Source organism: Lissotriton vulgaris, chromosome 6 (assembly GCF_964263255.1).
Source record: "Lissotriton vulgaris chromosome 6, aLisVul1.2, whole genome shotgun sequence".
NCBI lineage: Eukaryota > Metazoa > Chordata > Amphibia > Caudata > Salamandridae > Lissotriton > Lissotriton vulgaris.
Genome location: NC_141694.1, coordinates 150,970,885 through 150,985,592, shown reverse-complemented (window position 1 = coordinate 150,985,592; position 14,708 = coordinate 150,970,885).

Here is a 14,708-nt window from a genome sequence, read left to right as displayed (position 1 = left end):
TAGTGGGTGGTATAGGTGCAGGTGGAACATTGGTGTATGCGGGTGCTACATCGTCTAAATACGAAGAAAGGAAAATCTCTGCTGCGGTCTTGTGACGTAATTTAGTCGGAACTAATGGTGGGGGCTGATCTTTCGGTACTTCCGGGGTCGCCTTGGGCAGGCCCTCGGCCAGGACTGGATACAATCCTGTCATAATAGCATTACTACGTCTATCGTGTTGTTCTATCCTAACTCGTTCTCCTTCTTCTAGTAGTTCTTTTTCTTTGGCTTTTTCGGAATCCTCTTTACTTCTCTCTGCTTTTCTGAGTGCTTTCTCTGTCCGTCTGTGCGATTCTTTACGCCATAATTCAATGGCATCTTTCTGTGACTGTCTGGCTTTCTTTTTCCATAACGCTTATTCTACTCTCATGATGCAATCGGCATCCCATGTCCCTGTAACGGGCCATCTCTGATTCTCTGCTAGATCTTTGGTGTAGTCCACCCACAAATCGAGAAATAATACAGCATCTAAGCCGTGTTTGTGGTACATAAAATATCCTGGAGTGTCCCTGGGTGGGATGGGAACAGCTTCCTCGAGTATCCCTTTTCTAGTTCCTATCTGTTTCAGTTTAGAAAACAGCGGCATGTTGAGCCGTGATACTTGATACTTGATACTTACTCGGACTTGGACACAACTAATACAATAAACACAGTAATGAAAATCAAACAATCACTCATACCACGACATTAAAAACACATAAAAACATTTCGGAAAACGAACAATAACTTGATGGCGGAATACCGGATATACTGCTAAACAGTACAGATACACTGCTAAACAGTGCAGACCGGATCTGTGTACCCAAACCCGTCTTGACCGGACACAAATTAATGCACCCGTCTAGATGCGTCCCCAGCAACGGTACTCACCGGGAAGCACGGAATGGAAGGCCTCGGAAACTCGACACTGGACTGGACCGGACTGGACTCGACTCGATTCGTGACGTAGGTACTTCGGAACTTCGGAACTGGTGGGCCTCTGAATACCTCGGACCTTGCTCTCTCGGCTGGGCTCTGGTCGGGATCCTCCGCACTCCTCACCGCCTCGTCTGGGTGTCGATCGCAGCCTCAGTCACCTCCGTTGGCCTGATGGAGATACAGGAAATCCTGCGGGTACGCGTGGTTGTCCGTCACGGCTGTGGCGGGGACCAGGCCTGCAACGCACCGCCGGCGCGTAAGGTGGGGGAGGGGTCCCTATTCGGGCGCCAATTATGTGGTAAATTTAAATTACCTATACTTAATTTCTATGCGGTAAAGTTCAATAAGAATAACTCAATCAGAAATAAGAGGCAGAGTCCGTGGCATCTGAGTTTATAAGGGTTTTATTCCTTAAAAAGGAATTGGTTCGAACCAGGTATCATGTTCCATCACCACAAGGGTTCAGGAAGGGAATGGACATGGACATGTACAATGCTTTATTAACAGAATATCATATATATAGTCAATGCATATAGTGGTGATGAATGCAGAAGACGTAACAGCTGAGAGAAAAGAGATAAGAACACATGTGCGTAACAGAAGGCGTGCATGAGGGCGTACACGGAGGTGTGTGCTAGACAACGTCACATGAAACGTATCACAGGTAGGTGGATCCATAGAGGAATCCTGCAGTGTCAGCAGAAACAGTGAAGTAGTGTGGCTCACTGGTTAGAGGCGGCAGACCCGAGAGCAGAGGACGGCCCGGGACCAGGGTTCGATTCCCGGCGTGGCAGGTTTCTGGACCAGGGTCAGCGGACTCGATAATTCTCTCGCCTCGGTACCCACTCTGATCAGCGATCACACTCGGCAACTCTGGGCATTAGCTTGCCTCATCTTCACTAACGGCCCCACCAGACCGCCGGGGATGCCTGGTCTCACCCTGGAGATACCCATTAAGGGACCATCTCTCAGGGAAGCCAGGAAGGGTTTCGCAGCGGTCGAAGCGCCTTGGGACCCTACGGGTAAGTAGTGCGCTATATAAATGCCAATACATTTACATTTACATTTACATTTACAAATACATGGCAGAGATGCGCGCGCAGCAGCATGACGTGTGATTGACGTGGAACTGGAGGGTGAAGGGGACTTGACATTTAGCCCTACATGAGGAGACAGAAGTCTGGTGTGTCAGAACAACCTAAACCCAAATCATATCTAATATCTTGTGTTTGAGGAACTGTATTATCTAGAAGGAAAGGTCTCTCGGGCAGAGGCTATTCTATACTGACTGCTAGTGTGTGCATATGTGACTACGTGTCTACGTGAGATGCGAGGGGCCATGGGCCTACCATGGTAACGGGAGCTATGAATTACTTGCACGGAGACAGAAAGGCCGGGCCCTTTGCTCTGCAGCTGGGGAGATGTTTTCCTAAATCACTAGATAGGAATGTATTTTCGAGGAGCGGAGCAGATAACTTGAAGGCAAAATACAGTCTTGGCAGGCAAGCAGGTCGAGCCAGGCACCGCTCGCCGCACAGGGAGTAAGGCAAGGGTCATGGAAGCGGTAGGCTGCAGCTTTCAGAGACAAAAGGCAGAAAGGGCTCGATGGCAGGAATCAGGGCCTAACTCACCAGAGCCAGGAAAATGTGAAAGTGCACCATGTAAAGACGGTGGCAAGGCATATTTAGAAACTGAATATCCGACCCATTCATGGTGGATCTGAAAGAGGACATGTTAACGTTGGACGCAAATGTATTTGCGTCTTCATAGCTGGAAGTGGAGGGAACATACATGTACTTGAAGCACGTACATGGAGCCGTTGGGGTCTACGTTAGGGGACACATTTGACCATAAAAATTCATATTACCTCAATGTCACATATTACATCATTCATGACATGGTCAGTGACTTCACTGATGACATCACTGATGACATCTCAAATGACATCACTGATGACATCTCAAATGACATCACTGATGACATCACTGATGACATCTCAAATGACATCACTGATGACATCACTGATGACATCACTGATGACATCACTGATGACATCATTCATGTGATAATACGATGAACCTCTTCAGACTCTAATATAACCTTAGATACACTCAGTGTAAACAGACACTCACAGACGGTCACTCATCCATGGAGTTACTCACACACCTAGTCAGTCATGCAAAGAATCAATCACACCTCCATTTCCTCAACTATACAGTTATACACACCTTACTTATTCAAACATATACTAACACATATTTACTCTCTTATACAATCCCTGATACAAGTTCACAATGATCCATACAGCCACTCACACATTCACTGGCTCTTATGCACAGTTATTTATATATGTCAACTCTCACATGTACTGTGTTTTACATATGTACTTACTTTGACATGTAGCACTGAGATATCCATTCACTCACCAATACACTCATGCACACAGTCAACCGCCCATACAGCTGTTTCCACATGCACTTTTGAACCCATACATCTAGTGAATCAACTGCTCACACATCTATGCACAGAGTCATACACCTCCCAGCCACCCACACACACACTCAGTCTCCCATACAAATACTTGGGCAACCAATTAATAACCCATATAGTTACTCATATAGCTACTGATCAACAAATGCAGCAGTTTACAGAACAACAGACATAATGATGCACAAATTAAGACAGTTTAGTCACTAACCCATGCACTCAGTGAGACACATTTAATCACTCACTCATACAGTCAGTCATGCACCTACTAAATCCTTCATCCAGACACTTATACATCCACTCATTCTTCAATATGTAAGACATATTTTAACTTTACAGAAACATACAGTCACTGGATGTTGTCATCAGTGAAGTCATCAGTGATGTCATTTGAGATGTCATCAGTGATGTCACTGACCATGTCATGAATGATATAATATGTGACATGATCAGCAGTGGATTACGGGTGCGCGATATATAGTTAGTGCAACTAACTATATATGCGAATTTCAATGGTTTTGTGTGAGTAAAATAAGGTTTTGTAAATGCTAATTCCTAACGATATATGGTCTATAACCGATGGTTTTTTCAGTGAATTTTCAAGGTTTTGTAAATGCTAATTCCTAACTATATATGGTCTATAACCTATGGTTTTTTCAGTGAATTTCAATGGTTTATTAATAGCAAATATCAAAAGCTGTAAAATGTATTCTTCTTTTAAAGGAAATATATATTTTATATGTATTTAATATAATTTTTTTATGTATATACATTTTTTGAGGGAACAAATTTATCAACTATCATGCTGAAGAAGAGTGTGGGGAAAAAAAAACAAAGAGGAGGACTAAGAGAAAAGAACAATCAGTTCAAAAATACAATTGCTTTAAAGCATGAAGTGCTTTTCCACACATTTACATTTAAATAATCCATATTAGAACATACAAAATATCTACAGAGGAGACGGTGTACATTGAATTTTAGACTCTTCATTGGTACCTACATGTTGGTACTTACATCACCCACACAACACAACAGCTCTATTCAGAGCTACCCTACCTTAAAGCACTCTAAAATATTATTTTACTATTTCCCTTGGTTTTCCCCTTGTTACGCTTTCCGGGACGCTACCCGGTGCTTTACATATATGGGCCTCTTCAGCCACCCTCAGAAAACCTAGGGGGTCAGGATATGTCTCCCGTGCCCCCTTATACCCATTCCCAACATTGTTTATCCTCCATCTTGTGACTAAATTCGTCCAAAACACAAGATGGCGGACTCCCGTTACGCTACCGGTGAGCTACCCAGTTCGCGTACCGGGTAGCGCTTCCACCGCGAAAAATCGAAAAAAAATTATTTTTATTTTTTTGCCCCGCCGGGCCCTTTAATAGCCCCCACATCAATCCTAGGGGGTCAGGAGGGGTCTACCTTGCCCCTTTCATTCATTTCCCCCTTAGTTTATTTCCACCTCTTGTCTCTCGATCCTACCGAGAGAAAAGATGGTGGCCGCTCTGGACTGTTTAGAATGTTGAGAGTCACCGGAGAGCCAATCCGCTTCTCCTCGCGATTTTCCGTTACGCGTCTGGTACGCGAACCGGGGCGCTAACCGGGACGCTGTCACAGATATATATATTTTTTTGAACGTTAATTTCTCAAAATCCACTGGAGCACATATCTTGAGACCTAGGAAAGGCACATCGGGCAAACAGTCTCTACAATTTTGCCAAGTTTCATAGAAATCCATTCAGCCGTTCGAGCTAAAAGTGAGTCCAACCGCCCTATGGAAAACTCAATGTTAAAAACACGTTTTGGGACCCCCCTTTTTTCTCGGCCCCCGCTTGACGAAACCCCCCTTAAACTTTCAGGGGACGCTCAGAAACAAAATGTGCCATTTTCCTGAAAATTTCAGCCAATTCCGTCCATCAACGCCAAAGTTATTCAACATAGAATTTTCAGAAATCCCTATTCAAAAAAATCCTAACTATATATACCTACTGGCGACCGCCAGTAGGTAATTATATATATATATATATATATATATATATATATATATATATATATATATATATATATATATATATATTTATCAAAGCTCTGACTTGCCTCGAGTTGTCATTTGAGTTGTCATCAGTGATGTCACTGACCATGTCATGAATGATGTAATATGTGACATCATCAGCGGTGGATTGCGGGTGCGCGAAATATAGTTAGTACAACTAACTATATAGGAGCAATTTCAATGGTTTTGTATGAGTGAAATATACAGCTAACTATAACACCCCTAAAACTTATAGTTTTTTGAGCGAATTTAAAGGTTTTTTAAATGCTAATTCCTAACTATATAAGGCCTGAAACTTATGGTTTTTTCAGTGAATTTCAAAGGTTTTTTAAATGTTAATTTCTAACTATATAAGGCCTGAAACCTATGGTTTTTTCAGTGAATTTGCAAGGTTTTTCAAATGCTAATTCCTAACTATATAAGGCCTGAAACCTATGGTTTTTTCAGTGTATTTCAAAAGTTTTTTAAATGCTAATTCCTAACTATATAAGACCTGAAAGCCCACCAGGAATCTCCAGTATGCGCCAGCGGACTGCATTGCAGAGAGGTGTAATGAAGCCACGCCCCTTTTTACACCTCTCTGCAATGCAGCCCCGGGCCTGTTTACAGAGGGGGAACTAATTCCCCTTGTATACTGGGGGTCCCTGGGGGCCAACTAGCCCACCTTGAACCTGCAGTATGCACCAGGGGGCTGCATTGCAGAGAGGTGTAATGAGGCCACACCCTTTTTTACACCTCTCTGCAACGCAGCCCCGTGCACGTTTGAAGAGGGGAACTAATTCCTGTTGCATACTGGGGGTCCCTGGGGGCCAACTAGCCCAACTGGAACCTCCAGTATGCGCCAGGGGGCTGCATTGCACAGAGATGTAATTAGATTAAGCCCCTTTTTACACCTCTCTGCAACGCAGCCCACTGGCGCGTTTGCAGAGGGGGAACTAATTCCCCTTGCATACTGGGGGTCCCTGGGGGGCAAGTAGGCCACCAGGAGCCTCCAGTATGCACCAGGGGGCTGTGTTGCTTTGCCCCAGAGGGCGGCGGTCCCCGGGGAAGTGTGGGGGGATTGGGCACCCCCCACACTTCTTTATCACTATGCCACTGCGATTTGGTCCCCCTGGGGGGTAATTTTTAAAAAAACATACTGGGTTTAAAAAAAATAATAATAATTGGCCTTGGGGGTCCTTGTGGGACCACCTTAGCAGGCCTAGGGAGTCAGGGTGTTTCTACCCTGCCCCCTTTTTGTGTTCTACACGTTTGTTTTTCTGCTTTCGTGTGCCTCAGTCTAATGAGCACAAGATGGCTGCCGACACTTCCTGGTTTGGAGTGTTGACCGCCAATAAGCAAGCAGCTTTCTCGGAAAGGTACGCGCACCGTCCGCGTACGTACGTGGACCTGTGCACGCACGGTACGCACAACCCGCGATTTTTCAAACTTTTTTTTTTTGCCTTGGGGGGGGGTCCTAGTGGGACCCCCTGAGCAGGCCTAGGGGGTCAGGGTGCTTCTACCCTGCCCCCTTTTTTAGTTCTACACGTTTGTTTTTCTGCTTCTTGTGCCTCAGTCTACTGAGGCACAAGATGGCTGCCAACAATTTTTGTTTTGGAGTGTGGACAGACATTGACAGACATTGGCAGCCAATCACCATGCAGCTCGCGCACGCGAAGGTCCGTGCACGTCCGCGCACGTATATATAAATATATATATATATATTAGAGTTAGCTGGACATTTTACTCATATAAAACCATTGAACTTCCCCCGTTGTAGTTAGTTGTACTCACTATAACTCGCGCACCCGCAATCCACTGCAGATGATGTCACATATTACATCATTCATGACATGGTCAGTGACATCACTGATGACATCTCAAATGACATCGCTGATGACATCATCCAGTGAATGTGGTTTGTTTTGATATTTAAATATGTGTTATAAATACACTACTTTGCATTGAAGAATGAGTGGATATATAAATATAAATGTGTGGATAGTGGATTTAGTAACAGTGTCATTGATTGTTTCCTTGACTAATTTGTAGAGTCTCACTATATATAATGTGTAGTTACTAAACTGTGTGAAAGTCTTTATTGCTTTGTCTTAAATGCTATGTTAAAGACTATATTTGTTATTGGTTTCTTAACTGAGTATTTGCATGGGTAAATGAAGGTCTATGTTGTTTGGTGGGGGGTGTGTGATTGCCCAAAAATGTGTGAATAGTTCATTCAGTAGGCATATGAGGTTAAGACTACATGTTATAACAGTTGTTTCAGTGAGTGTATATGTTTATGGGTGTGGTGGTGATGAAATATTCCTCTCAATGGTACATCTCCATTAAACTTGAAAAAAGGCAGTGTATGTGACAGTTATATCTAATTAAGTGTCCTAAGACTTAGTGATTGTATGAGTCACTATATGGATAACTGTATACTTGTAATAGTGATTTTATAACACACTAAGTGTGAGTTACTATCTATATAAATAGATGAAGTGGTGTTTGCATAAGTGTGTAGTTGAGTAAATGTAAGTATAATCAATTGTTTGCATAAGTCAGAAGGATGTCTTTATAAGTGAATACAATGTGTGCTGGTGTGTAATGTTGAAATAGGCGTATAAGTATATTTGATAGTGTTCTGAGGTTATTATTCACTGCATATAACACTGAATCTATAGGTAAGTGATTACATATGTGTATAGTTCTATGAATAACTGAGTGGGTGTTTGGAAATTTCTATTGGTGCGTCAATGGTTTCAAATATGGCACTTTCTATTTTACAGTGAGTGATGAAAGATTATACTAGTGTGTGATGAGGTGTATGATTGTCACATGGATGATGTCATCAGTGATATCATTTGAGATGTCGTCAGTGATGTTATCAGGGATGTCACTGACCATGTCATGAATGATGCACTTTTTGTGACGTTCCGGTGGCGCAGAAGACTGAGTGATATTTATCAGGCAGGACTAAGCCACTTTTTGTGGCGTAGTACTGCCTGAACAGTATCAGTCCCTTTAACGCAGTGTCCTGCGTTAAAGGGGTGTGCAATGGGTGTTGCTGGGGGCGTTCCCAGCAGCATCCATGGACTGGAGTAATTTATAGCATCCTCAAAGTCAGTCTTTCAAAAATTCCAAAGTATAGGAAATGATAATCCAAATCCAAATGTTTCTCAAGAAAAGTCATAAACCGTGTCTGTGGGTCATATCTGCCCAAACGCCGATATTCCGAACGATTGAAAATGACTTTTCTTGAGAAAGATTTGGATTATCATGTCCTATACTTTGGAATTTTTGAAAGACTGACTTTGAGGATGCTATAAATTACTCAAGTCTGCCGGAATTGAGTGGGTAAAATTTATACCTAGTCACTTTGAATAAGAATGTACTTACGTATCGTCTAACAATTGGAAGAAATATCTAGTTATATGACAACAGGATACCGACATAACTTGAAGGAAATAAGTACGCCCTGAAGAAGTTCTGTTGTACAGAAATAAACGCGTCGGTTGGCTGTGGTACATAAACTTAAGGAAAAAAAAACATTTGAATATACACCAAGATTCAGCTCTTCATTAAGGACTCTAAGTGATATGATTTGATTGGACTTGTTGTGCAAGTGGTGCTGTGCCAAACTTTGGAATATTCTCCACTACTCTCTACTACTCCACTACTCTCTAATACTCACTCTCTACTACTCTCTACTACTCATTCTCTACTACTCTCTACTACTCTCTCTCTACTACTCATTCCCTACTACTCACTATCTACTACTCTCTCTACTTCTCACTCTCTACTACTCACTCTCTACTACTCACTCTCTAACTCACTCTCTACTACTCTCTCTCTACTACTCTCTCTCTACTACTCTCTCTCTACTACTCTCTACTACTTACTCTACTACTCTCTACTACTTACTCTACTACTCACTCTCTACTACTCTCTACTACTCACTCTTTACTACTCACTCTCTACTACTCACTCTCTACTACTCACTCTCTACTACTCTCTCTACTACTCACTCTACTACTCACTCTCTACTACTCACTCTCTACTACTCACTCTCTACTACTCACTCTCTACTACTCACTCTCTACTACTCACTCTACTACTCACTCTACTACTCACTCTCTACTACTCACTCTCTACTACTCACTCTCTACTACTCACTCTCTACTACTCACTCTCTGCTACTCTCTACTACTCACTCCTTACTACTCTCTACTACTCACTCTTTACTACTCTCTACTACTCTCTACTACTCACTCTCTACTACTCACTCTCTACTACTCACTCACTACTCTCTCTACTACTCTCTCCCTACTACTCTCTCTCTCTACTACTCTCTCTCTCTACTACTCTACTACTTACGCTCTACTACTCTCTCTACTACTCACTCTACTACTCACTCTACTACTACTCACTCTACTACTCACTCTACTACTCACTCTACTGACCTTGCCCGTAAATGCGACCTTGTTGTTAATTCATTAGTCTATCACGTCCTGTATGGGCTTTTCAATGGTTATGCTTATTACCACATTCAATTTATCTCCATCATTATGGAAACAATACTACAATACTCAGACATAATAAAATTCACTTCGACAATTTATAGCAGGTTCTCAAAGGTCATTCCTGGCCGTCCGGCCACAACATACTGGCTAAACTTTGTTATTCTATAAATTCATAAATATACAGCAGGATTATGAAATTCATTCGTGGCCAGCCGACCACAGTTCCACATCAAACATTGGACATTTCGAAAGACATATTATCCCAAATGCACCGACAATTCCTCATGCATGTTAAGTCCCTTCGGCATTTTGCTCTGGAGATCTACGATATAGCGCGATTCTACTCGCCTTAATTTCTGTAAACGATGTCCCCCTCTCACATTCACTGGAACACTATCTAGACAGATATAAGACAACAGATCCCTGTTGCGTTTGTGTCCCTTATCAAAATGCCTAGCCACAGGATAGGACTCATCATTGTTGTTAATGGCACGTATGTGCTCAAAAATACGCAATTTCACAGGATGGGTTGTGCTGCCAATGTATCTGAGCCCACAAGGACAAATCAAACAGTAAATTGCATAGGGGGTAGAACATGTCAGGAATTTCTGTATGCGTTTAGGTGTAGTCAACCCTGGTAACTTATAAGTAAGTGTACGCTTACTATATTTGCAGGCCTTGCATCGGCCGCAAGGATAGAAACCTTTTAGAGGTGGCAGTTTGGGTTGTAATGAATGTCCTACATGGTGGCTTTTGACTAGATGATCCTTTAGGGCCCTTGCCTTTCTGAAAGTAACTAAAGGATTGGTAGGCTGATCTTCCCTAATGATTGAATCAGTGAGTAAGATGTTCCAATTCTTGCGTTGTATTCTCTTTTATTCACCTGCATTCTCAGAAAATGTGGTGATCAATCTGAATGCCCCATTCTTCTTCTCTTTCTTTTGGGACTGCAATAGATCTTTCCTTTGAATATTGCTAACCTTCCTAAGGGCCTGTGTGAGAACACCCTCACACTGTAACCCCTTATTCTGAACCATTGAAGACTTAGTCTGACAGCTTTATGAAACTATGTCATTCGAGTTATTCCTCCTAATACGTAACAGCTCACCATACGGTATGCTTTCAAACAATTTTTTGGGGTGACTACTCGTTGCATACAATGTCGAGTTGCCCGCCGTGGCCTTCCTGTAAAGTTTGGTCTGCATTTTGCCTCTCTCATCTATATACACCGTAAGATCTAAGTAATTTACTGATGTTTTGCTGATTTCTCCCGAAAACCTCAAGTTAATGTCATTTCTATTTAGTATTTCTATGTAGGTGGCTGCTAATTCTTTGGGGCAATCCATGATGATTAAAAGATCGTCGATATAACGATACCACCCTACGATTCTGTTGTTCCACTCTTGATTGTCATCGGCCCAGGCTACCTGCTGCCCATCCAGGGCAGGTATTTGAGAGCTGAGACCTGTATTTTACAGAACATCTCATGAGTATTGACTAAAGAGATATATTCTAGGCAGAGTAGCCTGATTTAACATTTATGATGTTTACAAAGTTTTCTACATAAGAGGGAATTGCAGGTTACAATATGGCGGCACCTTTTCATGATGTTTATGCGCCTCTTGTCTATTTCGATGAAATGTGAACATGCAATGGTTATAAAGTACTAATGGCCGCCGCGCACCTTTATGTAACAATTGACGAAGGCGATGCCGAAACGCGTCTTACCATGCTGTAAGGTTTGCAAATAAAATTGATTTGAGGAACCACCCCCACGAGTGCTGCGATCATTATATAGGGTGAGGACCTGTGGATGCTGTGAGCAGTATATATACATACATATATAAACATATATAATCTGCATATCTATATAAATACAAATATAAATGCATGCATACATATACATATATGCATACATATGCATGTTATTTACATGAAAGTTTGAAAAACACTAATAAAAGCAAAGCTAAACTGCCACCTCATTACAAACAGAATGGCTTTAACTTAAACAAGGGCGAGATCTATTGCATTTTCAATGCTTGTTTACTTTGGTTCCATCAAGAAGGCATTCAGATGTGTCACACATATGCCATAAAATTCTGAATGTTAGCACTCTAGTTGCTCATTAGATCACTGTAGTAAAGCTACTGCTCACCAGGGAAGTCTGCTGCTGGTATTTAAAGTGCATGTTTCACTCTGCATTATCAGAATTATTATAATGAAATGGAAGAGGATTTCAGAAGTCCCTCAAAATGTGCCCTCATTTTTCTTTCTGCAGCACTAATCATACTTTCTATGGCAAAATGAACCCCCTCATTTTGTTCCTTTTTAAATTAAAATGTTTTTAGACTTACCACTTCATTCCAATCAAGATGGCTTCTGGTGTGCCATACTTTTGTCATAAGTAAGACTGTTAGCTCTCTAGTTGTTCTTTAGAACACTCTAGGAGGCTGCAGTAGAACACAAAGGAATCAACTGACAGTCTCTGTCCTTATTGGATGTACATGTTTTACTGAGAATGCCAGACTTCAGTCTCACATGACTGGGAAAGATAATGTGAATTTACAGAAAATATGCTTTCAGTTTAGCTTATAGATCCCCTTCCAAACCACTGTGGGAAAATCATGAGATAATAGTTTCCTTTCAAACATGATTCATGATATCCCAGAAGAAGGCTTTTTCACATGGTAAAATCACCTTAGAACACACCACAATTCCTAAAATGTGTATGGTACCATCAACAAATGATTTATAATGTAACTAAAGTCCTAAAACCTTCTATTAACTGTACTGCTTTTTAATGAGGTGCTATCATGTATATTGGTCCCAAGATGGCTGCCAACAATTCTTGGATGAAGTGCTGACAGCCAACCAGATCTCACGATGAGATGTGTGGTTAGGCTCCGCCCAGATATATAACTTTTTTCCTTTTGATTTACTCAGGAACTACTGGAGGGATTTACACCATTTAAGCAAAAGGCCGATCTGCGAACTGAACTCTACCTCTCTGCCAAATTTGGTGTCATTCCGTTCAGCCATTCGGGCTGTAGCCGTGTCTAATCGTCCTATGGAAAATAACATGGGGAAAACACGTTTTGGAACCCCCTTTTTTCTCAGCCCCCGCTTGACGAATCCCCCCAAAACTTTCAGGAAAGGAGCGGAGTGGGCCATCTTGTTTGAGAAATTCGTGAAAATTCATCAACCGGCGCCAAAGTTATACCCAATAGAATGTTGCGGATTTCCTATGGAAACTAGGTCCTAACTATATATATCTACTGGCGACCGCCAGCAGGTAATTAATATATATATATATATATATATATATATATATATATATATCCAGAACACTCTTCCAAGGAAGACAAGGCCACAACAGGGGAAACGTGGAAAGCAGCTTTATTTCACCAAACCGGTAAGAAGTTCACAGACACCCGCAGTGGCGAATGCATTTCGGCATCATATCAGCCTTCCTCAGCGCCGTGGGTGTGACGAACAGGAAGCAGGTGAGTAAGCTGATTTAAATATCGTCCCGCAACCTGCTTCGTGGACTGCTGCTCCGCCCATTCTGGTCAGTGCCAATCGCCTTAGCCTCCTACAGGACGCCTCTCATCCAGCGCCTACAGGTACCAGCATGCACAGGAAACTGCTGGCAGGCAATGCGACGGGTGGGGCAGCGCCGCCTGAAACTCCAAAGTCCGGAATTTTGGAAACAAGCCCCTTCCTCGGGTCCCCAACCGCATCTCCTACCACAGCACAGGAGACTTTGTAGCGGGGACTTGGAAAACAAAGTAGCCTTGTCCTGCGTGATGTCGATGACACCTACTCCGCCTCTTCATCTCTAGTGCGAGTAGGCAGGTTCAAGACATTCCTGTAACCAGGACAGCAAAAATCCTCCACGAAGGCGGGAACCAGTGAGGCTTGAACCCAAGATGATGCGTGAGCCTTGTGAGCGCGACACTGGAAATCGCGCTGAGATAATATCCAGAACACTCTTCCAAGGAAGACAAGGCCACAACAGGGGAAACGTGGAAACTAGGTCCTAACTATATATATCTACTGGCGACCGCCAGCAGGTAATTAATATATATATATATATATATATATATATATATATATATATATATATATATATATATATATATATATATATATATATATATATCTGCAAATACCTCGCAGCAGCGGCGCTTCCTTAGCGAAACACGAGGCAAGGACCATCTTTTTTCAGCATTCTTGTTTATTTAGCCATTAGACAGGTAGTCATAACGCGTTTCGGCCGTCCCAGCGGCCTTGGTCACATGGCGTTACATATTGCTTTTGCCCTTTTTAAAGTGATATCGTGCAGTCACATGTTCCTTTGATGGACATAAACAAAATACTACATGTATAAATACATATATGTTATTTCTCTCTCATCCTTACCATTGCAAATGATAGTTATTAACTGTATAAATACATAAGTTAATCTTGCAGTTTTTTGAAAATACATTTGCAATTTTTAATTTTCCTATGGGAATATGTTTTTAACTTTTCAAACATATACATAACAGCATAAATGCCTTTTACTCCTCAAGGTAGGGAAATTTTTTACTGAAAGAATTAATTCAACCTTGTCCATCAAATAAGTTAATAACTAAAGTGCATAATCAGTGCTCACCAACGTGTATTAAATCATAATACAACAAAAATAATAATAATTTCTACTA